Below are 13,737 nucleotides of genomic sequence, written 5' to 3'. Positions count from 1 at the left end.
CTCCTCTCCTTCAGTGTAGATCTTAGGCAGCAAAATTACTGGACCTCAGTCCACAATAGCTTCAGTTTCTCTGCGATTCTCTAAAACCGGCGAAGCTCAGTCCGCCATAGGACTAATTTATAGTTCTGAATCTGAGTTGCCTGCTGATCATCATTCATTTAGTTTCCTTCTCTGCTTTCCTTGTTCGTTCCATGTATGCTCAGTGTTGTTGTTACTAGAGCTCGGTCCAATTAATTACTGGACCTCGCCACCGAATCTGCGAAATCCACTATGTATACCAATACGTGAATTTCAGGCATCGACAGTCGCAAATGTTTTTTTTACTAAAAACTTATGCAGTGGAGATATCCAAAGGTGAACCATACTGCATCCGAGCTAGGGCGTGTGAGCATAAGGCATAACAGAGAAGGCAAACACTTTTATTTGACCATCAGTGACAGCCATCAACTGTGTTTCCTGAAAATTCAGATAGTGGAGGAGTTACGACGGATATGATATGCATGCTGAGGAGGCACAGAATCTCAAGGGGCTACAGATTTTCAACAGGTCCAGGAAGATCTGGATGTCGGATGAACGAGTCTCCTACTCTCCTTGTCATTCTTGGACCAGCCTGCGCCAAAGCAATTTGTAATTTCGGTTCTGCTCAACTAGATCGGCCTTGGTATGCAGATTGAGTTAGAGGCATTAGTTTGTTAACAATGTCAGGTGAAAGGGATTTTGTCATTCTGAAAGTCGTGCCTGATCAGAATGGTGCTAGCCATAGCCTTGCCCATTTTGCTGGTTCCGTTTACAGCGGTCTAAAAAAAGCTTGCCCAATCAACCTGCCGCTGCAGGATTTTATATGAATTTTCAACTTGGACTGTGTGCCTACATTGGAAACCATGGAAGAGCGCTAACAAGTTTGGAAAGGCAGCCAAGACTATCTGCCATATGAATCAAGAGATGTGTGCTGGCTGAAAGGTATGCACATTCTTTTCAAAGATGGTTGTTATATCAATGATGAGTATTTAGTGATATACACCAGTTCAAGACCTACAAGAATGCACTCCGTCAGATTCTGCACATACATTTCTACAGTAATTCAAAAGTAATTAGGCTGTACGAATGCAATTGAAGGAAATATGTTAATTCTTTGCAATTCTATTTTGTGATGATTTTTCCCTGCAGGTTGGACACCAATGGGGTCATATTTTATTCTTGGACACAGCTTTCAGATCTGTGTGGGTGGTTCATGGAAACCACGAGGGCCAGCAATGGTGATGGAAAGAAAAAATGATTTTGATGGGCAAGCACCATGTCCACCAGACCACCACCATGAGAATAGTTCTCCACTTCCGCACACATGCATGCTAAGGAGAAGAACGCGATTCTAACTCGTGATGCTTCAGGGGTTACAAACTGGCCATTTGTATTTAGTCACACAGCGGCGTAGGTGCTGTATTTGCGGAGTCCTCTACTAGTGTTCTGATTGCATAGATTTATGTGTCCACTGCTGAAGCTTTTCATACAGAGTACTCTACTTTGTGATGTCTCAAAATGTGAAAAGATGCGTCTAGCCTACTTCATGTACTTTAATTATCGTTTAGTGAGCTGTCTCCACTTTGGTTAGTTTATTAGCAAGTCCAGATCAGCTGAACCTTTTAAAAGGGCAAGTAGCTGGATCAGATCTATTATTCCTGCCTCGTTGGGCATATATCTCCCATGTGATAGACAAGATCTACTTCTCACCCGCCTTGTCCTTGCCCCAGTGGGTTTATTCGTTCTCGCCTGCGTTAATTAGTAGATCTATTCACGTTATCGATGGATTCCCGCAAACAGACGCTGTCCCTGCTTAGCTTATACCACCAATTAGTGATACCCGAATTTGCTTCTGGCATATCATATTCTCGCTGTAAAGAAATTTCTGATATATTGGTTATATTATGGTGTATTTGACTTAAAGAGGCATGGTTTCCTGTTTTCTGCTTCTCGGTGTGCAGTGCAGGACAGGCAGTAATTTGGTGGGCAAAGCAGGGAAGGACAGGAAAGTGTTATTGTCCACAATTGTCAGACATGAGATCGATACAATAGCTGCTTGTCGATGGCAAGAAAAAAATGCTAGTCCAGGAAGTACTAGGAGGAGAACAAAATGAGAAGCACACACCGGTTCGCCAACTATGGACTGTTACACGATGGAGTTGTATGTGCAGAGCCCTCTACTACTGATCTGAAGCTTTTGATGCAGAATATTCTATTGCATGATATCTTATAATGCCTAGCTTACTTTATGTACTTAAATTATCGATCAGTGAGCTATGTCCACATTGGTTACTGGTTAATTTATTAGCAAGTCCAGTCACCTAAGCTTTAAAAATGGGCAGGTAGCTGGATCTGACCTACTATTGCCTCGCTGAGCTGCTTGGTGGGAATTTCAGCATCCTCTCAAGTAGCTGGATCACACGTACTATCTGCCTCTCGCTGAACCTTGACTCATCGCTCCTACAAAGCTGTCCCTCATTCCTTGAACTGTGTAAGCTCACCACTATGCTCCTCTGTTTTCCTCATCAAATCTGGATGTAGGGTTCTGTTTATTTTCTCTGTTGCTGCAACCGGCTAATTTAGTCCGTGATTTTCTACTCCAACAGGTTTTCTATCCACTGTTATATTCACTGGTTGTTTCTACTACCTCCAATCTAGAAGCACTTTCATTGCTCGTCTATCATTTATTCAGGTAATTTCCCATGCTAAAAGTAGTATTCTTAGTTTGTTCCATTGTCTACGAATCTGCCAGTAGGTTTCCCTATCTCCATTGCAGTCGACTAATTTATCTCCTCATTTTGCACTCCAACATGTTTTTCATCAATCACACGTCCAACAATTCCAGTGCTCGTCTTTAGATTTATTCAAGCCATTCCACAGTCCACACCAAGAAAAAACAAGGAGAAGAGGGGAAATTTTTCTTTATAGCTTTCGCTCCTATTTTCCCATTTTACTTGGTCATCTCCATACTAGGTGTTTCATCATTATGTATCTTTATGGATAGAATTTGTTCTCTTACTGTCCTCTATAAACAACCTCTTAAACTCTCTTTCAGAATAGTGCCCTCGGCAGAAGAGGAACAGTCCTACAATTACAATCCGATGGCGGAAGTGGCCTTAGCTATAGCTGGCTTAAGATTGGCTGCATTGCCGGTCTTGAAGAAGCTCCATGCTAATGCTTCAACATATCTTGGAGTGGACATGGCGCGTGAGCTCCATGAACTGGAGACCACAGTCTTGCCGCAGTTCGAGCTATTGATTGAAGCAGCAGATAAGGGAAACCACAGGCCCAAGTTGGACAAGCATTCTATCTGGCCGAAGACTTGCTGAACGAGCATGAGTACAACCTCCTTAAGCTCCAAGCAAAGGGGAAATATTCCTTGTCAGCCAATGCTTCCATCAAAAGCACTTTTATGAAGCCTCTGCATGCTGCATCAAGCAGGTTGTCCAATCTGAGCTCTGAGAACAGAAAGCTGATTCAACAGCTGAATGAACTGAAGGCTACCCTGGCGAAAGCCAAGGACTTCCGTGAACTGCTCTGCTTACCATCTGGTTATAATGCAGAGAGACCCATCATATCATCAGCTGCTGTTCCTGAGACCACATCACTACCGCCTTTGAAAGTGATTGGTCGTGACAAGGATCGGGATCATATAATAGATCTTCTTACCAAGACAACTGCCACTACCGATCATATAATAGATCGGGATCATATACTATGTACTCAGGTTTGGCCATTGTTGGAGCTGGAGGCATGGGAAAGTCTACATTAGCACAACTTGTTTACAATGACAAGAGGGTAAAAGAATATTTTGATGTGACAATGTGGGTAAGCATCTCACTCAAACTTGATGTCCGCCGTCATACACGAGAGATCATCGAGGCTGCCTCTCAGGGGGAATGCCCACGCATTGATAACCTTGATACTCTGCAGCGCAAGTTGATAGACATACTGCAAGAATCAAAGAAATTCCTGCTTGTGTTGGATGATATTTGGTTTGAAGCTAGCAGTGAGAGAGAATGGGATCAACTGTTAGCTCCTCTAGTTTCCCAACAGACAGGAAGCAAAGTTTTGGTAACTTCTCGACGGGATACATTTCCAGCCACTCTCTGTTGTGAAGTTTGTCCTCTGGAAAACATGGAGGATGCTCACTTCTTGGCACTCTTCAAACACCATGCATTCTCTGGACCACAAATCAGAAATCCACTACCGTGTGAAAGGCTCGAAGATTTTGCAGAGAAGATTGCAAAGAGGCTTGGACAATCTCCTTTGGCGGCAAAAGTTGTGGGTTCCCAGTTGAAAGGAAAAACAGACATCACTGTATGGAAGCATGCTTTAACTATAAACATTGAAAAGTTAAGTGAGCCCATGAGAGCTCTATTGTGGAGTTATGAGAACTTAGATCCACGTCTGCAGAGGTGCTTCCTCTATTGCAGCTTGTTTCCAAAAGGCCATATATATGACACTGAGGAGTTGGTTTATCTTTGGATGGCAGAGGGCCTTGTTGATTCATGCAACCGAAACAAGAGTGTGGAAGATATTGGAAAGGATTGCTTCAAGGAGATGATCTCTGTATCATTCTTTCAACCCGATTACAATGAATTCCCTGATATCTTTCCCACGTACTATGTTATGCATGATCTCCTTCATGATCTGGCAGAATCACTCTCTAAAAATGACTACTTCAGATTGGAAGATGATAAGGTGACAGAAATACCATCTACTGTTCGACACATATCTTTTTGTGTTGAAAGTATGAAGCAACACAAGCAAAGTATCTGCAAGCTACATCATTTACGCACTGTTATCTGCATATACCCCCTGATGGATGATGTCAGTGATCTTTTTAATCAGATACTACGGAACTTAAAGAAGTTGCGTGTACTATGTTTGAAATCTTACAACAGTAATAAGTTGCCAGAATCTGTTGGTGAGTTGAAGCACCTTCGGTATTTGAACATCATAAGTACACTGATTTCTGAATTGCCAAAATCACTGTGTACTCTTTACCACTTGCAGTTACTGCTGTTTAGTGCCAAAGTCGAGAGTTTCCCCAAGAAACTCTGCAATTTAAGGAAGTTAACGCATCTTAAACGGGTTGGTGAAAGAATAGGCGGCTTGAACAGTGCGAGACTGCCTCAAATTCCTAACATTGGCAAGCTAACTTTGCTTCAACAATTTGAGGAATTTTCTGTGCAAAAGAAAAAGGGATATGAGTTGCAACAGCTGATGGACATGAATGAGATTCGTGACAGTTTACATGTCACCAATCTTGAGAATGTCACTGGGAAGGATGAAGCCTTAGAATCAAAGCTGCATCAGAAAAGGCATCTTCGCATCTTGCGACTTGCCTGGAGTTGCAAGAATAAAACAAATGGAGAAGATAGTTCATATTTGGAGATTCTAGAAGGTTTGATGCCACCACCTCAACTTGGAGATCTTAAAATTGAAGGTTACAAATCTTCAAAATATCCAGGCTGGTTACTTGATAATTCATATTTTGAGAACTTGGAATCTTTAAGCTTCGAGCATTGCAGTGCATTACAAAGTCTACCATCTAATATTGAGATGTTTGGGAATTGCACTTCACTTGTCCTCGGCGATGTGCCAAACCTGAAGACATTACCTTGTCTTCCACCAGGTCTTCAAATGTTACGAGTAGACAAATGCCCACTGCTTGTATTTATTTCCAATGATGAGATGGAACAGGATGATCTGAGAGAGAATTTCATGAAGATGGACCACTTGGCATCACAACTTTGTTTAATCTGGGCGGTTGATTCAGGATCAGATATTAGGAGAGTAATCTCATGGGAGCATTCATTTCTGGAGCAGCAGATGACATTGATGCATGCTGATGTGTCACAAGTTCAAAACCTTGGATCTGCTCTAAAAAGGGAGAAATATAAAGTATTGGTAAAAGAGGATATAATCAAGGCATGGATATGCTGTCACCAGCAAAGGATGAGACTCATCTATGGAAGGAGAAGTGGGGTGCCGTTGGTTCCACCATCAGGACTTTGTCAACTTATTCTTTCCTCATGCAGTGTTACAGATGGAGCTTTAGCTGCTTGCCTTGATGGCTTGGTTTCACTGACAATGTTGGACTTAAAAGATCTTATGACTTTAACTACACTTCCTTCCGAAGAGGTGCTCCAACATTTGACAGAACTTAAGGAGTTATCCATCAGATATTGCTGGTGTCTCAGGTCATTAGGGGGCTTACAAGCTGCTACCTCTCTTTCAATTGTTACATTGATTTCCTGCCCTTCTTTAGAGTTGGCATGTGGAGCAGAATGCTTGCCATTATCCCTTGAGAGGCTCTGTATATACGGTTGTGTGCTTACAGCTGACTTCCTCGGTATTGACTGGCCACACATGTATGATTTTGACATAAGCTGTTGCAGAAGCACTGCATGCTTGTCTGTTGATAGTCTCACCTCTGTTAAATCATTCTCATTGCAGAAATTGCCAGATTTATGTACGGTCGAAGGATTGTCTTGTCTGCAACTTCGCAACGTATATTTGATTGATGTTCCGAAACTCACCCCTGAGTGTATCTTACAGCTTCGAATCCAAGGATTCCTCACTGTTAGCAGTCCTGTAATAATGAACAATATGCTCTCGGCTGAAGATTTCACAGTTCCAGAATCTCTCACTCTTCTAGGATGCAAAGAGCCATTCGTCTCACTCAAAGAATCCACAAATTTCACATCTGTCAAGGTCCTGGAATTCTCTGGCTGTCAAATGATTTCCTTGCCAACAAATTTGAAGTGCTTCTCCAGTCTGAAGAATCTCTACATATGTGAATGCCCCAACATATCATCTTTACCAGATCTGCCATCCTCCCTCCAGAAGATACACATGGAGGGTTGTTCGGAACTCTTGAAAGAGAGCTGCCGAGCACCTGATGGAGAAAACTGGGCAAAGATCGCTCATATCCGCTGGAAGTACATAAATTAAAGTGTGATTTAGAATTCCGCCTACAAATAAACAGAAAGGTAAATTAGCCCCCGTTGGCCATCTTTCATTGATGTTTTTTAAGTTTCAAGTACTCTATTAAATTCAAAGTTTCGTTCATGTGTTTACCACAAATTAACAGCAGGCCCAAGATGTGTGCCTCCAGCAACCTGTTATGAGGTGTAGAGCCTGATGCTGGCTCACCTTACAGTGCGACACTGTCTCCTAATTCACATGATAGTGTCAGTTGAGGAAGATGATGATGTGCTTTGGTCTCCGCTGGTCTTTCTAGTTGCTTAATTATTCCTATGCCCTTAATTTGTCGATGTTATTGTGGAAGTGGCTGGCTGGCCAGTTGGAATATAAAAATGACCATTCCCTGCTCTGTTTATTTATCTCATGTATTATGAGTGAGCACTTTAATTGTGTGTGTGTGTGTGTGTGTGTGTGTGTGTGTGTGTACAATTTGATGTTGCATTTAATACAGATGGCACCTTTTATGCGTGCACTCTAGCAGATAACTGTTATCTCGCTGGTTTCCCTTTTTAAGAAATGTCTATGAATAATTCTGAACATTTTTGTGTGAGAAAGTGATGGATGACTGCATCTGGGAACCTGCAAGACTCACCTCTCACCTCTGACTACTTTGTTGGACAGCTCCTGAAAATCTTTTGGCGCTTCTTCAGCTTGTGCCTTTTGCTCCTGGAAATTCAAGGGTAACACATGCATGTATGTCACTAGAAACACCTGATTCAGTTACACCGTGTCCTGTGTTTGATCTCTTTCCATGGCAGCAATGGCACGACACGACCCCCTTCATCACCTTCATCCTGGGAGGAATCCTGACACACGGTAGGGTGCTGCCACCATTAGTTGGACACAATCAGTATTTAGACAGATCATCTCGTGACAGAATACATTTGACTCTACTCAACCTGATCATTCGATCTGCAGCGGTATGGAAGTTGGTGCTGCAGCACGCGTCGATCGTGTGCATACGTGTGTGGCGAAGCCGGTACCATGGTGCGCAACGCAGGGCGTCAAGTTCCAACCTCGCAGACCCGCTGTACCGTGCTACGCCATTATAATGCAGTCCGCTCTGCCACCCGCCATGAATATCGGGGCTATGGGGCAGCCGTTGTACTTAAGTTCCTCGGTGCTTCCTGTGGACGTACCTCGTTGCCGCGGCCGCCGGCATCTCCTAACTCCGATCAGTTCCTCAAGGGTTCTCTGCGAATGAAACACAGTTGAATTTGTAAACATACTCTGTTTGCCGCAAGTTCGTACTGTAATAAGCAGAGCATAGTGTGAGTATAGGACTAAAGTTTCAGAGAATACTTCTTTTTGCAATAGACACATAGATCTAACTCTCCACGTTGCTCCAATCACTATTGCTGAACTTCGAGGAGCTAGAAACTGACAAGAACTTGAACAATACATGATTGGACACTGATATAAAAATATATTTCATTTGAATATTGCTATTCCAGTTTACTGTAACACTACACGATTTTAATACAAAGGGGAAAAAAGTAAATACCTGAAGCATATGATTCTCTGCTCTGTTAATTTGTCTTCAAGGTCGCACATTCAGATTCTTGAGAGGATAAAACTGCTGATTCCCTGCTCTGTTTATTTGTATGGAAGGTCACGCATTCAGATTCTTGAGAGGATAAAAATGGTCGTTCCCTACTCTGTTTATTTTTCTCATGTACTATGAATGAACACTTCAATTGTATTGGCTTGTGCGATGTACTATATATGATGATGGTTTCTCGAGACAGTATCAATTCATCATGACTGATGTGCGCACCTACTCCTACTCTAGCAGATAACTGTTGTTTTGCTGTTTCGCCTTTTTATGCCATGCTCTGTTTTGCTGGTGTTGTCAGTGAAATGTGTATGAACAATCTGGAGCAAATTATGGGATACACTGATGGATCATGGATGATGGCAGCTGGGAAACCGCAGAAGCTGGCTCAAGGACTTATCCCGAGGCATGTGTTGTTAATGCCATGAAGAGTGCAGCTAATCTTGCTAGGGGCCGAATTACCAATACCCGAAGAATGCTTTGTTGTTGCTTATACAGCTGCTACTATCTCAGAGTTTTGAAACTGTTGTTGCTAGCCTAATCCGGGGGCCCTTGGTTACAGTCTGAAAGGCACTTGCTATGTCTGTGTGGCTGGACGGTTTCCCTGGCTTTGTACAGCCTATGTATCCACTGACTACATAGCTAGACACCTTATTGTTTCATATTATAATAATGCAATGATAACTTGATAGAGATTTCTAGAGTGCAACATTGTCTATCTTAGGTGTAGCCAAACATATAATTAAACAGTGATCACCGTGTCAAATTTACCATTCTGATACCACTACTATCGGAACAAGGTACTTAGTGACAACTCACAACCAAATGGAATAGGATTATTATGGGCAACTAATAACAAAAAAATGATATTGAATACGGTTTGATTCTTTGCGGAGTTGAAATCTTTCATGGACATCATGGTGAAGATATTATGATCCGACGGCTTACACTTCAAGGGGACCATCCCCGGCCCAAGTACGCTCATCAATCAAGGCTTCTCATCATTTTGAATGGGTGAATCAATGCGCTTTCAAAAACCATTATTGATAATGTTCACGCGGATGAAAGAGTGACAACACTGTTGCTCCAGTCCAATCGTTGCCTCTTTACCGAAGTCTTTATAGTATTTCTTCCAACAAAGATTGATACCATGAAAAGGTGTTTCCAAGAGATTTCATTGTAATTCTTAATCAGAGGAGTTACTTTGTATTTTCCTGAATTTTAGATACAAATATGTGTACTTTTAATTGTTATGAGTATGAATAAAACTACAGGTGTTTAAAAAAAACTGGTGGCCACCTTATGGGTGGGAGGCGAGGTCCTGAGTTTGATCCACCCAGACGCAAATCGTGACGAAATTTACGAAGTGTTATCTTTCAACCTAGCGTGTGGACAGAAGAAAAATTAAAAAGGACATATACATTATTTTAGTACCACTTTGGACATGTAAAAAACAAATCATGATGAAATTTACGAAGCGCTATCTTTCAACCTAGTGTGTGGATGGACAAAAATTTAAAATAGGACACGTCATTATTTTAGTACCACGTCGGACATGTATTCATCACGGGCAAAAATAATTCTATATGGTGGACGAACCAAAAAATCGGAGAAACACGCCTTCCTTTATTATTAGGTATATAGAGGTATAGATTACTTGCATGCAGATGGGGTTCTGGTCACTTTGTGTGGAGTATATAACATTATTTGTAATAGATGTTGGTGTTTTGGATTTATGGATGTGCCGCATATATAACATGATCCCAACTGATGCTATATCATACGATGATTGTATGATTATTCATTTCACATGCATATGCTTATATTATGTGACATCGTGAATACAAGAGATGCAACTAGCAAAACTATGAACCCAGATCCAATTTTCTCTATAAGAAAACCTCTAAGATCACATGTGTACTTGCACTACTAGTCTCATATACTATTTATTCCAAAAATAAATAAAATACTTTATATACCATTATCTACTCATTATCTATTGCAACTATCAAGATTAATGTGATCAACAACCACACTAGGACTATTGGAGACACAAGTGGCTCCTTTATTCTATTCAAGTGCCACTCGAAGGAGAGGATAACTTGGCACTATCTCCAAGGATTTATACATTAGTAATCCACCTAATGGGCAACTTACCGGTTTCTATAAACCCTTGCATATGGGGGGCAACAATTTGTTACCAACTATAGGTGTTGTAGCCATCAACGCCTTGATAAATATGTCAGGTTGTAGTGTACTATGAATTACCACTAGTAGAAAAGGGGGCAAAGGTTCAGGCCGGGTCAGCCCATTAGTCCCGGTTCAGTCCAGAACCGGGACCAATGGGGGCATTGGACCCGGTTCGTGAGCCCAGGGGGCCGGCCGGGCCACGTGGGCCATTGGTCCCGGTTCGTCTGGACCTTTGGTCCCGGTTGGTGGGACGAACCGGGACCAATGGGCCTCGCTCCTGGCCCACCACTATTGGTCCCGATTGGTGGCTTGAACCGGGACCAAAGGCTCCCCTTTAGTCCCGGTTCATGCCACCAACCGGGACCAATGGGGGTGCCTATATATACCCCCTCGCGCAAGAGCAGAGCACACTGCTCTGTTTTTTCTGGCCGAGGGGGAGAGGGCTTGGTGGTGCTCTAGCTCACCTCCTATGGACACAAGGTGTTCGATGGAATGCCCGAGCCACACACCTGCTTTACAAGGGTTTCATGCCACACTATAATGTTTGGACGAGGCATGGAGAAATAGGGGTTATGATGGAAGACGGCGAAGAAGAAGAGTACGATGACAACTATGTGCCCCCTGAATACGGTGATGCTGCAACGGGGGGAGCTGGTGAAGATCAAGAGGAACCAGACGATGTGCCAAATGATGCTGCAACGGGTGAAGCTGCTGAAGATCAAGAGGAACCAGACGATATGCCCGATGATGATGATCTTCGCCGGGTCATTGTCGACGAAAGGACGCAATGCGAAAGTCAAAAGAAGAAGCTGAAGTTCGATCGCATGTTAGAGGATCACAAAAAAGGGTTGTACCCCAATTACGAAGATGGCAACACAAAGCTCGGTACCGTACTGGAATTGCTGCAGTGGAAGGCAGAGAATGCTGTGCCTGACAAAGGATTTGAGAAGCTACTGAAAATATTGAAGAAGAAGCTTGCCCGACAGTACACACGCAGCAAAGAAGGTCGTATGCCCTCTAGGATTGGAGGTGGAGAAGATACATGCATGCCCTAATGATTGCATCCTGTACCGCGGTGCATACAAGGATCTGAACGCATGCCCGGTATGCGGTGCATTGCGGTATAAGATCAGACGAGATGACCCTGGTGATGTTCACGGCGAGCCCCCCAGGAAGAGGGTTCCTGCGAAGGTGATGTGATATGCTCCTATAATACCACGGTTGAAACGTCTGTTCAGAAACGGAGAGCATGCCAAGTCGATACGATGGCATAGTGAGGACCGTAAGAAAGACGGAAAGTTGAGAGCACCCGCTGACGGGTCGCAGTGGAGAAAAATCGAGAGAAAGTACTAGGATGAGTTTGCAAAGGACCCAAGGAACGCATGGTTTGCTTTAAGCGCGGATGGCATTAATCCTTTCGGGGAGTAGAGCAGCAATCACAGCACCTGACCCGTGACTCTATGTATGTATAATCTTCCTCCTTGGATGTGCATGAAGCGGAAGTTCATTATGATGCCAGTTCTCATCCAAGGCCCTAAGCAACCCGACAACGACATTGATGTGTACCTAAGACCATTAGTCCCAGTTTGTGCCACAAACCAGGACTAAAGGGTTGGCCCTCGTGGCACCCAGAGTTTAGTCCCACCTCGCCAACCGAAGGGCGCCCACACCGGTTTATAAGCCCGTCCCTTTCTGCCTTGTTGAGCTCCTCTCAAAGTGAAAATAGATGCCCCTATACAGGAAATTTGACCTAAATTCATAATGAATTTCTCTGAAATTCATAGAAATTGATTATGAATTTAGGTCGAATTTTCTCTATAGGTGCATCTATGTTTATTTTTTAGTAAAGTTAATCACAAACTTGTGATTCACACAAATTTTAAAAAATTCAAATTTAAACTATTCAAATTTTAAAACTAATGGCACTAACAGAAAGTTTATAATTTTTGTGACCTAAAAGAAAAAAGAAATCACTAAAAAACTATAAGTATTTAGTTCTAAGTAGAAATGAAAAAATAAATAGCAAAAAAAATGCCTATAATATTTGTTATGACTAACTAGAATTACCAAATTGAGTATAATGATAAAACACAGTAATATTAAATAGCAGGAAAAAGAATGACTCAAAAATCAATTTTTATAGTAAAGTTATTCATAAACTAGTGATTCACACAAATTTTAAAAAATTCAAATTTAAACTATTCAAATTTTAAAACTAATGGCACTAACAGAAAGTTTATAATTTTTGTGACCTAAAAGAAAAAAGAAATCACTAAAAAACTATAAGTATTTAGCTCTAACTAGAAATGAAAAAAATAAATAGCAAAAAGAAAAAAAAATGCCACCTACTGGGCCAGCACGGCCTGAATACGACTAGAAACCCAACCATGTGCCAGGATTCAGGCCCGCAGCAGGCCCAGTAGGCCCACAGGCATTGCGGTGTGCCATTAGGCCCGTAAGCCTGCAGTTCAGAGGAGTTCGAAAGAGAACACAGAGCAGTGCTTATAAACAGGTGCGTGAGCTCTTCAGCTAGCGAGGTGGGACTAAAAATCCCACAGCACCGCACCGCATCGCGGCGCAGGCCATTGGTCCCGGTTAGACGCACGAACCGGGACCATAGGAGGGCATTGGTCCCGGTTCGTGGCACCAACCGGGACCAATGCCCCCCTTTAGTCCCGGTTGGTGCCACCAACCGGGACCAAAGGCCTTTTTCAGGCCCAAAGGGCGGGAAGCGGCGGCCTTTGGTCCCGGTTGGTGGCACTAACCGGGACTAATGCCCTCCTTTAGTCCCGGTTTGTGCCACGAACCGGGACGAAAGGCTTTGCTATATAAGTCCATACTTAGGAAATTTCACTCTCATCTCTCGCAGTTGCCGCCCCGACGCCGACGCCGCCAGGCTGCCCCGACGCCGTTCGCCGCCCCTGCCGTCGCCCCCGACCGCACCGTCACTGTCGCCCGTGCCTCGCCGTCGCCGTCTC

General features: G+C 43.0%; 1 pseudogene; it reads left to right on the top strand.

Annotated features, from left to right (window-relative positions):
- Nucleotides 1–2,323: 2,323 nt before the first annotated feature.
- LOC125524905 lies at nt 2,324–6,690 on the top strand (annotated as a pseudogene).
- The last annotated feature ends 7,047 nt before the right edge of the window (nt 6,691–13,737 follow it).

Source organism: Triticum urartu, chromosome 7, assembly GCF_003073215.2.
Source record: "Triticum urartu cultivar G1812 chromosome 7, Tu2.1, whole genome shotgun sequence".
Classification (NCBI taxonomy): Eukaryota; Viridiplantae; Streptophyta; class Magnoliopsida; order Poales; family Poaceae; genus Triticum; species Triticum urartu.
Note: the sequence above shows the minus strand (reverse complement) of the source record. Positions and strands in the feature narration are given on the sequence as shown.